Source organism: Periplaneta americana, chromosome 6 (assembly GCF_040183065.1).
Source record: "Periplaneta americana isolate PAMFEO1 chromosome 6, P.americana_PAMFEO1_priV1, whole genome shotgun sequence".
Lineage (NCBI taxonomy): Eukaryota > Metazoa > Arthropoda > Insecta > Blattodea > Blattidae > Periplaneta > Periplaneta americana.
The window spans coordinates 60,476,677-60,495,660 of NC_091122.1; the positions used below are offsets into that span (position 1 = coordinate 60,476,677).

Consider the following 18,984-nt stretch of genomic DNA (forward strand, 5'->3'; position numbering starts at 1 on the left):
GATGAGGTAGGTGATAGCGTGATGGTATTTGGCTAGATGAGGCCGAAAATTCACAACAGATTACCTGGGATTCACCTTACGGTTGGGGAAAACCTCGGAAAAAACTCAAACAAGTAATCAGCCCAAGCGGGGATCGAACCCGCGCCCGAGCGCAACTTCAGACTGGCAGGCAAGGGCCTTAACCGACTGAGCCATGCCGGTGGCCTTTTCCTGTTTATTTCATCCCACTTGTATCCCCGTTCTTTTAAGTTCTTCTGAATTTGATCTATCCATCTTTCCCGTGGTCTTCCCATTGGTCCTCTTCCTTTCACTTTTAAATTTAATATTCTCCTTGACAGACTTTCTCTGTCCATTCTTTTAAGGTGTCCAAACTATTGTAAGCTCTTATTTTCTAATTTCTGAGGCATACTTGTATGAATAATAATTCAAATCTCCTGAACTTGTGCATAGCAGAACGCACCACTACTTCAGAATATAAACAATTAGCTACTGTACCTTTTCTTCTTTCAGCAGCTTCCATGAAATCAATCTCCCGTATTTTTATCAACCACTCCCTGTGCCGTCTGTTGAAATCCAGTAACTCTTCGTCCAATCTCTTCAGATATGAACTCTCTGTTTCTTGTACAGCTAAAAGAAAATGTAATTCTGAGTTGAAATCTTCATAATACACTGTTTGTTAACTATGAAGAGGATAAATAGGTACTGTCACTTTTAAATTTAATATTCTCCTTGACAGACTTTCCCTGTCCATTCTTTTAAGGTGCCCAAACCATTGTAGGCTCTTATTATCTAATTTCCGAGGCATACTTGTACCAATAATAATTCAAATCTCCTGAACTTGTGCATAGCTGAAAACACCTCTACTTCAGAAATAAACAATTACTGTACCTTCCCTTCCAAAACTTCCACCGATTTCGGAGGCTCCAAGACTACTCTGCAGCTCTTGCTGCTTCTGCACCTGCATTAAGTGGTCATCTTCCTTGCTGGTCTCGGGATCGCTGCTGTTGGTGGCAGCATCTACCATTTTCTTCTCTGCAGTTTTTTTATGTTCAGCTAAAAGACAGTGTAATTCTGAGTTGAAATTTTCATAATACACTGTTTGCTAACTATGAAGAGGATAAATAGGTACTGTCCAGCCGAATGGTTATGTCGCATCCTGGTTTGTCCCACTTGTTTCTCCTGTCCTCTCTATAAGGGCTAGTGCCTGAGTTGTTAGGTTCTTGTCTGCAAATATTTTCTGTATGGGACTGGAAGTTTGCATAGTATTATACAGCTGCTTAAAGTAATTTAAAGAAAAAGGTCCCCTTAAGTAAGTAAATGTCATGTGATTTCCCCTGTCTTGACGACCATGTGACATAACCACTCGAATGAACAATAGCATGACAACATGTACGTCACCAAACTTTTAACAATATGTGAATTATAAAAGTAAAGTCTGAAAAAAATAATCGAAAGATGAAGCACATAGTAACGGCACAGTCTACTATATACAGTCACGAAGCTTGAGGTGATTTTTTGCAAATCTCGTGATAAAGCGCTCCAAGCGGTTAGCAACTAGAAACAATAGACTGTCCACGGTCGACTTTGGACTGAATCGTATTTCCATCGAGTGCTAGCTCGTTGCGTATTTCACATTGATGCTTGTGAAATGTTCATTATTGGTTGTAATGAAAATGTTAATGGCTTAAATACAATAATTGGAATAATATTTTACTAGAGACGTAGAAAAATTAAGTTCGTTTTAATGAAATTTATTGATCACGTTTTATTTTCAATTCTGGTGGTATTATCATTGCTTAGGCCTACTTTTTTTCAAAGGATATGTTTTTAATTATAGCTGTTAATTTTGTCGTTATTTTTATTTGTTACTTTACTAGAGACGTAGAAGAAGTCTGTTACAATAAAATTTATTAATCACGTTTTATTTCCAATTCTGGTGTGATTATTATTGCTTAACCTCATCCCACTTTAACTACGTAAGCCTGCACTACAAGTACCGGTACACATAAGTTACTCCATTAATTCATATTTCCATTATTATTGTTGTAAAAGGAAATGCAAATTAATATTTATTGGTTTCATAGTTAATTTCGCTATAATCTTGAATGAGCGAAGCGATTATAGTAAATTTCAGTTCGTTTTGCACAAACAAAAATAATATTAACCTATTTCTTGCAGGTACCTTCGAGTTTATGGTGGAATTTAATATACTTCATTAAACTAATAATTGACTTTATGCATTTAATATTTCAATAATGGAAGGAAGGTGTTAATTTTTCCAAAAGAACACAATGAAAGTGTAACATATTTTGTCGGCTGCTAGAAGAGAGATCTGCGATGATGAGGCGATAGTAGCGATCCTAGTGGTGGGCAACTATCCATGTTTGCATTTTTACTACATATTGAGGTTCGCGACTGTATATAGTAGACTGTGGTAACGGTTACCAGTACTTCTAATGTAGGTATAACCTGAAAAAAAATAAATAAATAAATTCAGGGAACTGAAATAAAGAAAGTTTAGACTTTAATTAAAAATGAAATTAATTTATCCATATTCTTTTATTTACAGGTGGCTCCTAAATGTTGTATGCCTCTGTGTACCAGCAATTACCAGATTGGTATAAATGAGAACGTTATGTTACAGTTCTCAAATTTCCAACTGAAAAGATTAAGTTACATGGCTAGAAGCTACTCGTACCACGAAATGTCTTCACGTTAACAAAGCATTCAGTTGTATGTATTAAACACTTTGGAGTAAACGAATTGAGGACCGTTTTAGCAAAACTCAACAAACGCCATTTTTTTCGAATTGCGGGTTTTGACGGATTCTGGTCAATTGTAATGAGAGGAAAATGATGCAATGCTCATAATATCACAAAACTCAACATTTTCCGGTGAAAATTGTGCTTCAATGTAGAGAGTTTTCACAAAACTCAACATATCCATTTCTTAAATTTTCACAAAACTCAACATATCCTCTAACTCAACATTTCACACTTTTATCCTGTTTCACAAGCTAAAATATTTTACAACAATGTAATACATTTGCATTTTGACAACAGTAACACATTTCGGAGATCAAACATTATATAATATTTTGTTGTTTCCGCATTAATTCAGTATAAATCTGGCCGCTGTTGTAGCCTAAGTGCATGTATTCTGTGAGTAGTGATGAAAAATGGATAAGAACCCTGAGTATTCAAATCCGTTCAAGCTACTGGAAGGGGCACGAAGATTAAGAGCAGAGTACATTAATCTAAGAGGAAGAAACATACAGTTGGGCCTAAAAATAACGACATTCATCCAAAATGAACTGTAATAATTGAGAACAGGGTGAAAAAATCTTGCTGCAGGTTTTTGTGCTTAAATGATCTAAATTATTTTCGAGACAATTTATACAGAAATAGTACAAATGTTGAACAGGACAATTTTTTACTAAGACTTATGAAATTTGATCTACCTAAACGGCGTAGAGTAAAGGAAGACGTCAAAAAGCTAGAAAGATCTGTCTATTTCATATTTCATAAGAGGTGAAAATGGAGAAGATTTCCCAATATGTGCTGCTAAGTTTAGACATTGTTATTATGACATTGAAGGATTACATAGGTAATTTAGAAAAAATGTTTACTCACAGAAAAATCCAGAAATTTGACTCCTAGATCGTTTTCAGATTCCTATGGATCTCAGAATAAAAATTGCATAATGATGACTAATGCCCTGTTGGTTATCTGGAAAGCTCTGAAGTTTTTAAAGAAAGTAAACATTTCTTTCCTATCTGTGGAAAGCTATATGCCTCTGGACCGTGTGTTTCGATTGATAAAGGGCTGAGAACACATGAATACATCACATTGCAATCAGAATAGTATGAAATTATGGCAATGTTTGGGGACGTAAAAGTTTTGGGCAAAGACTGGCATACTTATGACTTAAAATCGATTGAAAAAATATTGTAGAACCAAATTACCATTTAAAATGTCAGAGATGAGGATACTTAGGCCTACATACCGAAGACCTTGTACGGGTAAGAATCGTGTAAAGTGTTATGTACAAAACATATTTTTCCGCACCAATAGAAGTTCAAGTGTTTAAACCAAGAAAGACAAGTGCTTCTGTAATGTTTAAAGCACCTGACCTTCCACTGGTGAACCATGTCAGCAAAAACAAAGCTAATGATGTGAGGAAGTTAAGAGTTAGTTCCATAATGATATTTCGGTAGAGGACAAGGAATTTTATCACAAAGTTTTAAAGAGATGTGCCAAAGATTCTGACAATAGAATGGATTATGATGAACTATTGCACTGAGATTATTCTGCACGATTTTGATTTTCAGTGATTTGGGTAATGTATTGCACAAATAAAAATATTTCAATAACGCAAATAAAAGAGTTCTTGTAAGTCAATACCAAATTTTGAAAAAAAAAAAATAATAAGAAAAAAGGAAAGGGCTTGAAATTAGGTTTTACTGTGTTCAATTAACTGTTTTTTAATTCAGCAGTACTCAAGCATTATTTTAAAATACGCAGTAATAGTTTTGATGAAGATTTTACCACCTGCAAATGAAAAATAATTGACAATTTTAAGGTATGTGCGTTTAAAAAAGTGGATATGTTGAGTTTTGTAAAATTCTTAACTTTTGTCATATTTTTTTCCAAATAAGATAAGAATAGTAGTTGCATTTTATATCAATTAATACATCTCTGAAGTAGAAACAATATATATTTTTTTCAGAATTATTATGTCAAAGATCTGAGAGTAAACTAAAAAAAAGTTTCCTGTAAAATTTTTTAAATGGCGTTTGTTGAGTTTTGTGAAAACGGTCCTCAATTAGAGACCGATCTTTATTTAGTTGTATCCCCTATTATAATAACATCACCATGGCATACAAGAAACAATAAAAATTCCAAGAAAGAAAATAATAGGCTTATTTTTTAAGTAGCTTTATTGAGAGATAGTAGTATTCAATGGATTTATGAATCTAGTATAAAGGAACACTTTCAAGAAATCAAAATTTCAGATAACATAGAAGAAGAATAGAAGAACTTAACAGATATTTTAAGAGGGATCGCATTTGAAAGTATTGGCCTAAAAAATTTTAGACGAAAGAGAAAAAGAGGGATATGGGATGAGGATATCAAAGAGGTGATAAATGATAAATGGGAAGCATATCTCCGATATTTACAATTAAAAAAAAAAAACTTAAATTTGAAATAGAATATGATAGAAAGCAGTCAATATTGCAAAACAGGAAATCGACACAGAGAGAAATGGAATGATTTTGTTTCAAGATTAGGAAGAGACTTATCATTACCAAGGCCTAAAACTTACAAAATTTTAAAGAAAATAAACTCAGAGATAAAAGAAAATGTTGTTATAAACCCTATCCCAAATGAATCTCTACTTAATCACTTTAAAATACCGTATATGTTTCCACAGATATATGCCTCTTACATTAAAGAACTCAAACAACAACATAACAGATGTTATTACTTATGACGAACTCATGAAGTACGGTATATAACGGGAAAGCTCCAGGTGAAGATGGTTTAAATATAGAGCCTTTTAAATGCGCTGGAGAAGAATTTACTTATAGATAATCAAAAATAAATTATTACATTCTTATGAAGACAAAATCACTGAAGATCAAAATGGACTTCGGAAAGGAAGATCATGTTGTGATAGCTATTTATGAAGATTTTAATAGAAAAAACAGAGAGAGAGTTTGATATCGAAACACACTTAGCATTTATTGACTTCGTAAAAGCATTCAATAAAGTTAACAAATAAATTTTTAGAGCTTTTTTTCCATGTTAATGTAGCAAATCAAATCATTTTTTTTTCATCTATTTTTATCAACAAAGTGAAATTGCCATAAGAACTGAACGTGGAACTACTAGTTGGATTTCAATAAACCAAGGTGTTAGACAGGGGTGAGGTTTTTCCCCTCTTCTATTTATGAACCATACTTTGTACATTTGGAGTCAAAATCATCATACTGGAATTCAAATTAATCGAAACACGCTTCTCGATACATTACTGTTTGCCAAGATCAGGTTCTCATCGCTAAATCAGAAGATGATTTACAAAAAATCTGTTTGTCAAGTACGCCAACAATATGTCCATCCATCTCCATACATCGCTTTGCAGTAATTAGTGTTTCGTCTGGCAAAATCCGATTGCTAAAGCCAGCTATAACAGCTGGGGGGTTATCATGCTAACCACATAATACCTCCATTCTGGTTGGATGATCGTCCACCTCTGTTTCGGCATGGAATGCAAGGCCAGCTGTAGGCTGGTCTGCCTGGGCCCTTCAACGACTGTGATGCCACGGATTATTATTATTATTATTATTATTAAAAAATAAATTGAATAATTTTGGACTTATCACGTTTTCCACTCTGCTCTTCATATATCATAATTATATAATATATCATACTGTAATATCATATCATCATTACATCAAACCACATGTCACGTCATATATCATATGATATGAATAGTACAGGGAAAACTCTGATAAGTCACGTTTTACTGTTTTCACAGCACAGAAAGTTAAGAGTTTCAAGATCCATTATATTGTATTATCTTGAGTTGTTGCAATTTAGTAAGGAAAATAAACTAGAGGCCGCTACTCTGCAGTTGTCAAGTTTGTGAACTTACACTAACAATTCCTACCACTACTTCCATTCTATTCGCAAGAGGGTAAAGACATTTGAGGCACTCAGAAGCAAAGTGATACAAGTGACATTTAGTAAGTTTTGAGATAAGTGACTTTGAAGTTGAAACGGAAATTAAAAAATCTGTTACAGGACTATGTTGCTGTAAATTTACAGTTGTGTATGTTGGTACCTATATTTTTTAACTTCTAAATAGAAATTATCTATTCTAAAACAGTTTAGGTAAAATAGAGTTCTAAAGTCACTTGCATTATTTTTCCACGAAAATATTTCTGTGGAAAAGTAATATAAGTGCAAGGGTTTTCAGTATTTTTATATTATTTAAAACAAGAACAAGGACATTGCTTACAACATTGAAACATTTCTGTCTTAACAGCACTTGAGCTTTCTTATCATCATATTATAACAAAAAATGTGTCTGTATAACTGAAAGAATCAATCAATCTTCTTAATGTATCCAGTTGTTTGCAGACAACATGAAGTCAACTATAGTCCACTGTAGTATTTTCAGTTCTTCTTTTTCATAGTAAATTAGGGGTATTTTGATCGGTGTTCATTATAGACGCCTGTTGCTAGTAGCCAGAGTTGGGGTGTAGTCAATATATATTGCAGAGATGTGTCTTCTGCAACTGATACCGATTATTTTAATTTACTTCTTCTGTGGTTTATGGATGGACAGTATAGAAGAATTGTTCCAGATCTTCATCATGATTATTACACCACAGATAAGTGGGATTATCAGAAATGTGAAATCGGTGTAGGTACAATTGAGTGAGAATGTGATCTGTTCTGGCTCTTATTAAAAATGTTTGAACATGTCTGGGCAAGTTTTTGTGAATTTCCAGGTCATTCGGTTTCTTTTTAACGGTCTGTAAAATTTTTCTTTGTCAGAAGAGAGCCAATTGTTGATCTATAAGTTTATAAAATGAAACTTTACTGAAGTAAAGGCATTGGATAGAGATATCACTTGAAGAGGTCTTGGTTGCAAATATGTTGCCTGTTTCACAACGTTATCAACTTTCTCGTTTCCAGGTAGACCACAATGACTAGGTATCCATTGAAATTATATTTTCTTTTGGAGTTTTTTTAGTTCATTTAGTTTTTTCTGAATTGGAATAATTCTATGTGCGTATAGGTGTGGTACATATTTGTTTATATTAAATATAGCCCCCTTGGAGTCAGTAATTATGCAAATAGATCTTTTAGAAATTTGAGTAACACACTAAAGAGCAGCATCAATAGCTAGCAATTCAGTATCAAGACTGGAGGAGGATGAACATGGTATGAAGTAATTTTCTTGATATTTTGGAATATAATACCCTGCTCTTGATGTTCCATCATCAGGGTTTAGAGATTTATCTGTATAAATTTGAAGGTAATCCTTATATGTGCTGCAGAGTAGTTCCATGGCATCTAACTTAAGAATGTATGGAGGATCATTTTTGAAATGATTTCGTGGAATTTGTAGGCTATGTTCTGGAATTATCCATTTTCATGGAGGAATTTCATTTACAACTGGAGTTTTAGCAATGAGTGTGTCTGTGATATAGACTGGTATTTCTTCTTTGTTTATTTTGTAGAAATTACATAGGATATTATCTGACAGTTTGAAGAACATCTGAGATCTGGATGAGGCTTGCAATTTTAAATGTACTTTTAGATTATTTTTTAATACATAGTGTCTGAATGGTTAAATATTATATTCAATTTCTAGGGCAACAGTTGATATGGTTTTCGGTACTCCGAAAGAAGAGGGCTAAGAAAATTTCAAATTTTAAATGAAATTCAGCCTCAGTCGCTGTTCATTACGTTACTAGCCTCATCTAATGAAGTCACATCTCTCTCTGCTGAAACATCTATGTTTCTGTCATGAAGTGCATCTGTAGTGTTCCTACCGCGAATATTCCTTCAACTTCCTCTTCCACGCACTTTTCCACGTCCTACAGTCCTTATTATAGGCCCATCCTAATGCTTCAGGTCATCAAAGAAAGAGTGGTGTATGAGTGGGATGAATTTCGTTAGCTATTGCAAGTTGCTCCACTTAGTAAAAGTTATCCTTATTGTATAGTTGGTCCAGTTTAATGTGTACACGAATATGTAATCTATTACCTCTCTCCATTATGGCAAATGAATTAGTCATACACAGAAGAAACGGAACAACAATATGTAAACAACGCACTTGTATTAGTTTGCCTCTCAGTGAAAACTCTGTATGCATTGTAATACAAGTGTAAGGCCAACATGGAGCAGCACTGACTGGAACTGCACTTATATTACTTTTTCTCTGAACAGAAGTGACGTTAAAGATTTAGAATATATACTTATCTCACTTTTTAAAAAAATGTCACTTATATTACTTTGCTTCTGAGTGCCTCATTTATGAGAAACTCTATACGCCAAGAGCGAATGTCACAGTCAGCAGTTTTGAAATTGGTAAACCTTTTATTAAGAAACTGTCACAACAATTTCGATTTTACGATGTCGTCATAGACGAGTTTCACAAACATAACGGGAAAGTCGTTCTGCAGTTTAAATTATAGATGAGTAGGTAATTTATTTTCTAAATATTCATTGTACCATACTTAGTTACTGCTTCCCTACTTTGAAATATTACTACGAGTCACTGATGTAAATAATAACTGTACCTTCAGAAGAAGGACACTCTATTTTCTCCGTCTGCGTCCATGCGTCGTTCTTCTCAATGACTTCGGGCACCTGTGTTGCAGCATCTGTCTTCTTCTTCCTCCTCACTGTTGCTTCTATGAGAAAAAGGTAATGAGTCGTTGAATATTGTAATTTCCAGATACAAGAAACTGCGCATGCTCAGAGACATAGAACATAGATACACAAGCTATCGCTAAGGGAGTTAATGAAATTCGTTCTGTTTCGAGTGCTGTCGTATACCGTTCTGAAACGCACTTGAGAAAATACGAAGAAAATGGATTTGTTGTATAATCAATGACCCAGTTGAATAATATTATTGCCCAAATCCTATCAGTTATTATTACGTTTTACCTCGTCAAAAAATATATAAAAAACGAACATTACTTGGGAGATAGTTTGTCTTCTTCAAACAAAATAACAAATAAAACAAAAACCGGTTATGAAAAAAATGTTCTCTAAAACATAATCTTAACATTATTCTGCTCGTAAACTAATCTGACCAGCGTAAGTTAGTTTGCAACTACTTGTACTTGCTAATAACATTTCCTAAAAATTGACCAATAAACAATGAAAGACAAAAAATGCAAATAAATGCAAAATAAAAGTAGGCATAGACTATATTGATTCGTGTTAAAATGAAACGAGTTTGTATTGTATCCTGCATTGTCTGTGATATCTCAGAAAAAATAGGATATTTCATCAACTTCCGGCCCTATTCAACACTCACCAACTCTTCACTATTTTCCTACCTCCCTTCTGATATTCCCATCACATCCACTCCTCTATTTTTTCTCATTGCTTTCTTCAAATTTTCATCTTACCTGGCGACGAAAGGGTTCCAATAGGCAATCTTCTCTCTTCTTCTCTACTAAATTGCGTCATAATGTGCCCTTCCCTGGTATCCCCCACCCGGACATCCGATTGGGGGGATAGTTTATGTCCGGAATTTTTTACCAGGGCCGAACTCATCATGCACTTTTCAATTCAATTCCAGGACAGATAGATGCGGAAGTTCCCCATTGCTTCCGCACACCACTCTCTCTTTCGCATCTTAAAAGATCCCAGGGGGCCCCGCGTGGAGGTGAGGAGAGTGGATTTGACTAATTAGGCCCTCCGGACTTCACCGAAATTCACCGCAAAGGTTAAATATCAGTTCCATCAGGGTTTTTGACCCGATCAAAGACTGGGAAATCCCAATTAGCCTTTGCCCCCCTTATTGAGTCTAAAGCATTACAAAGATCATCATTTTAAAAAGACCAACTAACATCCTTATTGAACAGAAAAAAGAAAGTTAGTCTTCAAGGATGATTTAAGGGGAGAATGTAGGTATGTTTGGTAACAAATCTCAATATTTCTAACATTATAATCTGAAAAATCCAAGGATGATTAAAAACATTCTTGTCTACTAGTGTGCAAAATTTCATGATTCTAACTTGAATACATTCAGAGAATAAGTTACATATGTTTCTTTTTAAAGGCAACAAATTATTTGTACAAAGGGAGCCAGGGTCTCTTATGAGTTCACTAATCCTGTCGATGTGTATGAAAAAAATGTTTAAAATTGTGAGATGAATAACTTGTAATGTCAAAAAGTGATCCCAGGAAATTATTTCAAATTGTTTTATTTTGTACCGGTATATCTCCATTTGTAGGGTTCCATTGCATATTTTATATAAACTTGCTGTTTGGTACTTACTTGTAACATCTGTTACAATTTTTTTTCATATTTAAATATTTCTGTGAGTTCAATATTTACCAGACCTCTTTCAAACTTTCTGCATCAGCTCATCAAAAATGAGAATCAAAAGTGAACAGAGTTTTTAAGAAAATGGATACTAAGTGAGGCAACACTTCCATTTATTGTAACACTGTTTTTTATGGGACTCCTATATGGTTTGTACTTTTAGGTTCCTGTTTTCAGTAGTCAGACAAATTAATATTCAAGTGAATTAGGATGGCAAGAATTGATATCATGTATTAAACTTTAATAAATACTGAACTTTATATGAGTAAAATTGTAACATCCGTTACAAATGGAATGGCTCTGTATAATTACCGAGTTTTAGGGCGGAAAGCAGTATTCTAGTTTCTATTTCTGCATTTATTTTCAAGATAAAAACGCAGAAAATCCAGATATGAAACTAATCAATATTATATTTCTTTTTAGATCTTTAATAGTATTAATAATAATTAAATACAATAATTATTAATATTTATTTTGTAATATTACGATTATGTTATAATTATTGGTAATGTTCCATGTTTTTCTTGATTCGTATTTTCATGAATTTACATACGGTAAATTTAGCAGTAGGCATATTCTCCAAGTTTAAAATACTACTTAAATACAATTTATGATTCACAGAATTCCACAGTTTCAGAAGCATTGCATTATACGATTTATTTTGTTTGTATTTATTTATAAGTTAGGAATGGCCATGAAACAATGTAATGTATTGAAACCATAAAACTTCATTCACTTCAGTAATTTCTTAATTGTGTCGCGCGTTCCGTAATGTTTTTAAATGTGCCTGTCCAATCGAGATTTAATTATCAGCCCCTAGTATACACATTTATTCTTAGAATCGGGATTGACGCTACAAAATGTAAATGTTTCCATTCCCTACTTATTGTTGCAGTTTTCAAGCAGAAATCGTAATATAACTTAAAAAGCTTACCTCGGTGAGAAGAGGTTCATCCTAGTTGTCCATGGGAATCGAACTGAGCTCCTTAATTCATGTACTCTTCATAAAGCGCTATCTTTGCTTGCTTCAAATGAAATCAAAACTCATAATGACTGCCTCCGTGGTCTGTTGGTCAGCATGCTGGCTTCCAGATCAGGAGGTCCCGGGTTCGATTCCCGGGCTAGGCTCTCGGTGAATTTTTCTTGAAGAAGAGGAATTCCCTGGGTGTCTAGAGTCTGGAAATTTGTATGAATGTGAGTGTGATTGTGAGTGTGCCGGGTTAATATAAATTAACCAATCATCACAATATAAAAATACGTCAGGACTGTCGCTGGGCAGTAACCTGAACACACGTTTCAGCGTCACATTGTTGACAAGTAACTCCATCTGTTAGCACAACCATAAAGCATCTAATAGATGCTACAGAGTTACCAACAACGGAAAAAAAAAAAAGTCATAATGCAGTCCAACACGTTATTTGCATTGTTGAAGGACGTTGTTACGCGTTGAGCGATGAACGCGAATTCCATAGAGAATGAAAAAATGGAACTAGCATCAGTGAGTAGAAGCTGTAGATAATAAAATTGTTAGTACTTGGGTTGAGAACTTTCAGCTTGATTTTAAATGTAATCAACCGACCACAAGGGAATTTAAATATTGTCGTTATTATATTATTTTATATCCGCCTGTCATAACAGGTGACCATATAGATCTGGAAAACAATTAACAAAATGTATATAGTAGTAGTAGTAGTAGTAGTAGTAGTAGTAGTAGTAGTAGTAGTAGTAGGTTTATTTTGCCTGGCAGAGTTAAGGCCATGAGGCCTTCTCTTCCACTCAACCAGGTTTCAATAATATACATGAGATACAAAATTTGATTATAAAACAACACAAAAGAAAATACCTTAGAAATTACATAAAATATAGTAGGAAATTACAATAGACAAGATCAGTTACATAATATAAAATTACAATTAGTCAAATCAGTTGCATAATATATAAAATAAAGTAGAAAATTACACATAATCAAAATCAGTTACATAACATAAGGGGAATACACACACACACGCACACAATTTATAAGACCTAAAGTGCCCGAGACAAATTGGACGATTAATTTACTTGAGATATATTATTCAGTTAATATACTAATTGGAGAATACATATGGGTGACAAGACATAAAATGTTGATTAGCAAAGTCCTACTAAATGGCATACAAACACAAATGATTAAGTAATATATGAAGATAATAAAAAAGAGAAGAGAAAAAAAAAAAGAAGAAGAGAGAGGAGAAAAAAAAACTTGGTCATTTAAGACTATTTAGAAACTTCCGCAAGAGTCTAGTTCTGTTCATTAAAGACATTTCTAAGTAGAGTGTACTTAAAAGATTTTAGACTCCGACTGCTCCTGATTTCCTGTGACAAGGAATTCCAGGAACGGGCTGTGTGTATTGTGAAGGAAGCAGAGTAGAGAGATGTTTGATGGAATGGAATTGATAGAACATGGTTATGCTGCGAACGTGTATCACGGTTGTGGTGGGATGCTAAAAGTGTGAAGCGAGGAACTAGGTAAATAGGTGTGGAATTATTTAAAATCTGATACAGCAAACAGAGTGAATGAACTGAACGTCTCTCCCGTAAACGAAGCCAAGATAATTGAAAGAAATACTCGGAGACATGATCATAGCGACGGCTGTTAAAAATGAAATGAACACAAGCATTATGAACATGCTGAAGCCTCAATGACAATTCAACACTAAGATCACTATACAAAAACGTCGCAATAGTCAAAGTAAGGCATCATCAGGGTCTGTATCAAGATCTGTTTCAGTTTAGAAGGAAAGAAATTTTTCAGTCTTTTCAGAGAATGCAAGATTGAGAAAGTTTTCTTACAGACATATTTTACCTGTGCATTCCAGCTGAGATTCGAGTCGAAATGGAAACCTAAGTTTTTAACCGTAGTACTGAATGGTATTATAGTATTATTTAAAGTTAATGGCAAAAGTGTATTAATGTTGATGGAAGATAGTAATCTTTGATGTCCTAGTAGAATTACTTGCGTTTTCCCGGGAATAGAAAGAAAAATCAATAACTTACAGCAGTAGCAATCACAGTACAATATGCAATTTAGAAAGTTAAAAAAAAAAATTAAACATTATATAAATAATTATGTAAAGTGCCTATGGATTTCTTTAAGATATTTAAACAAATATTTTTAATATCTTGGGATGTCATATCATATTGTTTTAAAATGTCAGTAGTATATTTATATGCCGATCCGCAGGCACCAAAAAGCACCTCCCATGTGTGCCTAATCAATTGTATTATCTCTCACTCAAGTGAGGAACACATGGGCAGTAAATGTCTTGTTTTTCTTGATCAACAGCTAATGCTTGAGATACATCCTTTTCGAACCGTACAGTTCGACTTTGGTTTAAACCATATTTTTAAGTTTTGTGAAGAAATTTATATAACATACATTTTATGATGCAGTTATGTAATGCATTTATTTTTTTTTAGTAGGTTATTTTACGACGCTTTCTCAACAGCTTAGGTTATTTAGCGTCTGAATGAGATGAAGGTGATAATGCCGGTGAAGTGAGTCCGGGGTCCAGCACCGAAAGTTACCCAGCATTTGCTCATATTGGGTTGAGGAAAAACCCCGGAAAAAACCTCAACCAGGTAACTTGCCCCGACCGGGAATCGAACCCGGGCCACCTGGTTTCGCGGGCAGACGCGCTGACCGTTACTCCACAGGTGTGGACTAATGCATTTATGTTACTTGATTTTTATCATTATAAAAATCACAAATCGTTACTTTTTCCGAGAATATCAATTTCAGAACTCTTTAGCTTAGACATCTTCTTCCTCTTCTTTAATTAATTTTGCAGCTGAAATTTCATTCTGGAAATTCTGAAGGCCTCTCTAAATAAAAAATTATTTGATTAACAATATTTTCATCATTACAATTACATATATATAAAAACTAAATATAAACATTTACATAGAGATAAAACATTTTACAGGAGAAAAAGTTCGTCCAAAGGGCTGGACTCTGGAAGAGTACCCAAAACGCTCATTGCATTTCCGCGTTGAATAGCAATACTTACGCGCTGACGCAAATAAGTAGTGCAACGGCGATCACCAGTAATGGAGATCAAAATTTGGCCGATTTGAGATACCATAACTTTAGCGTCATGACTCCAAGGACCAAAGGTTCTCCACAGCAAATGGGACAAAGACATAATTGTCTAAAAGACGAGCATATTCATTGACTTTCTTCTTCACGGCTAATTCAGCAGCAGATGCTGCGCGTCTGGAGGTATTCGGTAAGTGAGATGGAGCTAGAGTGTCAACGCAAGTGGAGTCCCAAGTTAAAGATTTTCCTCTAGACCATGGAATTATGGTCAGACCATCGGGTCGTTTACCATCTGCGCGACTAATACCTGGTGGTTCCAAAAGAGACAGGATGTCACAAGAAGTCAGAGATCTTTTAATGATATCATTGAGTGATGTATATCTGGGAATGCGACCCTTGCTCCTCGCACAGCTGAGTGCATGATGACCGTAAATATCAGCAATTCCTCCGCAAATACATTGGTGTGGCCTCTCTTCAAATTCTACACTATCATTTGTTAACACATAAATTTTTGTTTTAATGTACAAATAGAATAATTATTTTACTCGTTTCATTTATCTTTATTTTTTGCTGTCTATAATTCTGGATCCCAGTGGTCAACCACTCTTGAGGACAGATGACTTTAAATAAATCTTAGTAGTATGTTGGCTGCATTTTCATAATAGTTAGGAGATGAATCTTAATGTTGCGACAGTGCAGTTAAGAAATCATAGTTCTTCTTACATGTTCATCTGTGTAGGCCTATTTGATTTTTAAAAATTCATATTTCTTTGCATGTGTCTCCATTTTCTCTAGAACAAGTGAAAGTAGACAGTTCAAATTTCAACGTCTTTTTTTATCATACTACATTATGTCAATCATGTAGTAATTAAAGTTGGCCTATTGATAGAAAATATAGATTAGAAATCTCTGTAGGAATCAAAACTTTTTCAAACAATAATACAATAGAAATAAATTAATTCGACATTCGATAATTGGAATAAATGTCTATTTCCCTAGTAATTATTTTTAAAACTAATGTTGATAATTAACATTGCATTCCAAATTTTTAAGCTTAAATTTTTGGAAAATTCAGTAATTTCAACGAAAATAGTCTCGATCCTGGAATCCTAGAGTGTGTTCATGAAATGCCATTACTTTCCTTTTTGTCCCTTTAGTACAGTAATTCATTTTATTTTATAACAAAACAAAATATTGTAATTTTTATGTTGTACTAGCTGAAAGCACCTTTTTGCTTCTATTTTTTTTATTAACTTGATTACACTTTTCAGAAATCTCGGAAACTCAACTATAGACAAACAAAACGAATTATCTTTACTGAGCTTTTCTTGTCAATGAAGATGAATCTTTACATAGCATCACTTACATGAATTAATAAACTTCTTAGCCAAATGCCTGCCAGGGTCAACTCAATTGAAAACAGTTGTACATCAGGCACCGAAAAGAAAACATTTCATCATGTACCTTACGTCCAACAGATTTTTAATTGATTAATTTATTTATTTATATTTATTTATTTATTCTGGTGTAGCTAAGACCATCAGGCCTTCTCTTGCACAGCACCAGAAATACACTGACCATTAAATTTCATGTGACTTATCTTAGTCGTGGGCGTTAGACTATTAAAAAGCATTACAAATTTTCTACCATCTCCTTTCTTCCCAACTGCAAATGTGACATTGCACAGAGGCAGAGATAAAATAATTATAAGATCTGTACATTGACCTGAAATCGTGTTGATATACATACATTTCATTAATTTCATGTCTATATGTCCTTTAACTTGAAATTCAGAGACAGCTGACGATAAATAGGGAATTCCCTTGTTCTCAATTTGAACCTGTTGGAGTGTCATCGTGAGCCAAAATTTATCTTTCTATCAGTCGTACCAAAGAATCAATATATACATATATAATTTAATCTATATTGAAAGATTTTTTTTATTCGACCGCTGTACGCTGCTTGTATCATATCTGTTTTTTTAAATATGACTTATGATATTATATCTCACAAATTCAGAAAACAGTAATTATATTAATTTTTCATTTCATATACAGAATACAGATGCAGTTTAATTTTGAAAGAAGTCATTGTTTAACATAAAGAATAATATTCTGAGAGACATATATTTTAAAAATGAAGAGATTATTCTTTCCAGAATACTTAACATATGGTACTATATTAGCAACATGTTTAAACAGATAGAACTTCGCAATAACACATTTTTTAACATAAAAACAATATTTTGAGAGAGTTATATTTTAGAGTTAATACAGTGTTATTTTCAGTGAGCTTACATACATTCACATATGAGATTTCTCAGCGCTCAACATGACCCTCATTGCGCACCCTGCACAACTCATAACAGTGATGCAATTCAGCCCATGTCCATTGCAACATAAGAGGGGTGATTTGTTGAAAAGCTTGAGTAATTTTTACTTTCAGATCATCAATGTTTCTGGGTTTCTGTGAATAGACAGTGTCTTTAACAAAACCCCACACGAAGTAGACAGGAGGGGTTAGGTCTGGGGAGTTTGGGGCCAAGCCAAGAGATAGCTGCTTCTCGTACTAGGTTTCGCCTGCGACTTCCTGCATGTTTTTTAACAAAGAACCTGTTTGTACAAATGTTCAATCAATACCAAAACATTATGGAATCGTATTTAGGTACATTACGCACACCATACTCACGTCGAAAATCCCTTTGAACTCTTTTTAACACTCTTAAATTTAGCATACCAAAGAACACATTGTGCCCGCTTTTGATTTGTAGATATTTTAATCATCTACGATTTTCATTTGTCCTTTCAGATTATGCATTGTTGATTGTCAAAAACTCCTATTTTTTAATCATAATATAACTAGGAAGAATTTTTTCCTACTATCATAATAGCTTTATAATAATAACTTAATATTATCCATACCCAAACGGATCAGACTGTATATAGGGTCTAATATAAAATATTATATACAGGACGGGGAGAAAGTAAATGGAAAACGTGGCAGTAATGATGTAAAATTAACTGAACAAGAACTGAAATAAAAGTGAAGTTCCAAAGAAGCAGTACAGAGAATTTCAGCCCACTGTGCAACTCGAAAATTGAGCTGCCAAAAGGCAGTGCGTCGCGTCTATAGCTTCAATATTGTCACAGTTCATATTCCCGACGGTAAGATCTTGATGTCTTGTTTATAGTCACATTCTGTGAATGTGTCACAATCATAGACACGAGAAGTAAAAATTATTATTATTATTATTATTATTATTATTACTATTATTATTATTATTATTATTATCATCATTATTATTAGTATTATTATTATTATTATTATTATTATTATTATTATTATTATTATTATTATTATTACTACTACTATTGCATTCGTGTTGTGTTGTATAGTATAGTATAGTATAGTATAGTATAGTATAGTTTAGTAGATATGCAGTATTGAACAGTACTAAACTGTTATTAGCAGAGTTGTTAAATCAAGAACTACAGGGACATCATTATATTTTTACTCCAATTTTTATTGTACCTGAGTTTTTTAATATACTTCACTCCCACCCCCTCTACTAGTAAACTTTCAATTGTCCTTCACCTGGGGATAACCCTGCAACAAAATAGATCGACATACACAGCCCACATCAAAGACAGAGTGGCAGGGGCAATGATCGCCAAGAATGACATTCAGTAACTAACCAGGATCTCGTTGGAAATGGCGATGAAAATCTTCACGGTTAAAATAGTGCCTATCATCACATATGGCCTCGAAATTGTCTGGCATCACCTTGAGCAAGAGGACTATGCCGCCCGAGAGGCTATGTGTGC

General features: G+C 33.8%; 1 long non-coding RNA gene across 1 annotated transcript; it reads right to left on the minus strand.

Annotated features, from left to right (window-relative positions):
- Positions 1-903: 903 nt before the first annotated feature.
- On the minus strand, positions 904-12,480 carry LOC138702201 (uncharacterized). The gene is made up of 3 exons (XR_011332800.1): positions 12,017-12,480; positions 9,320-9,433; positions 904-1,053 (listed from the first exon to the last, which is right to left on the minus strand). It is a non-coding gene; the product is annotated as an uncharacterized lncRNA (long non-coding RNA).
- Positions 12,481-18,984: the final 6,504 nt, after the last annotated feature.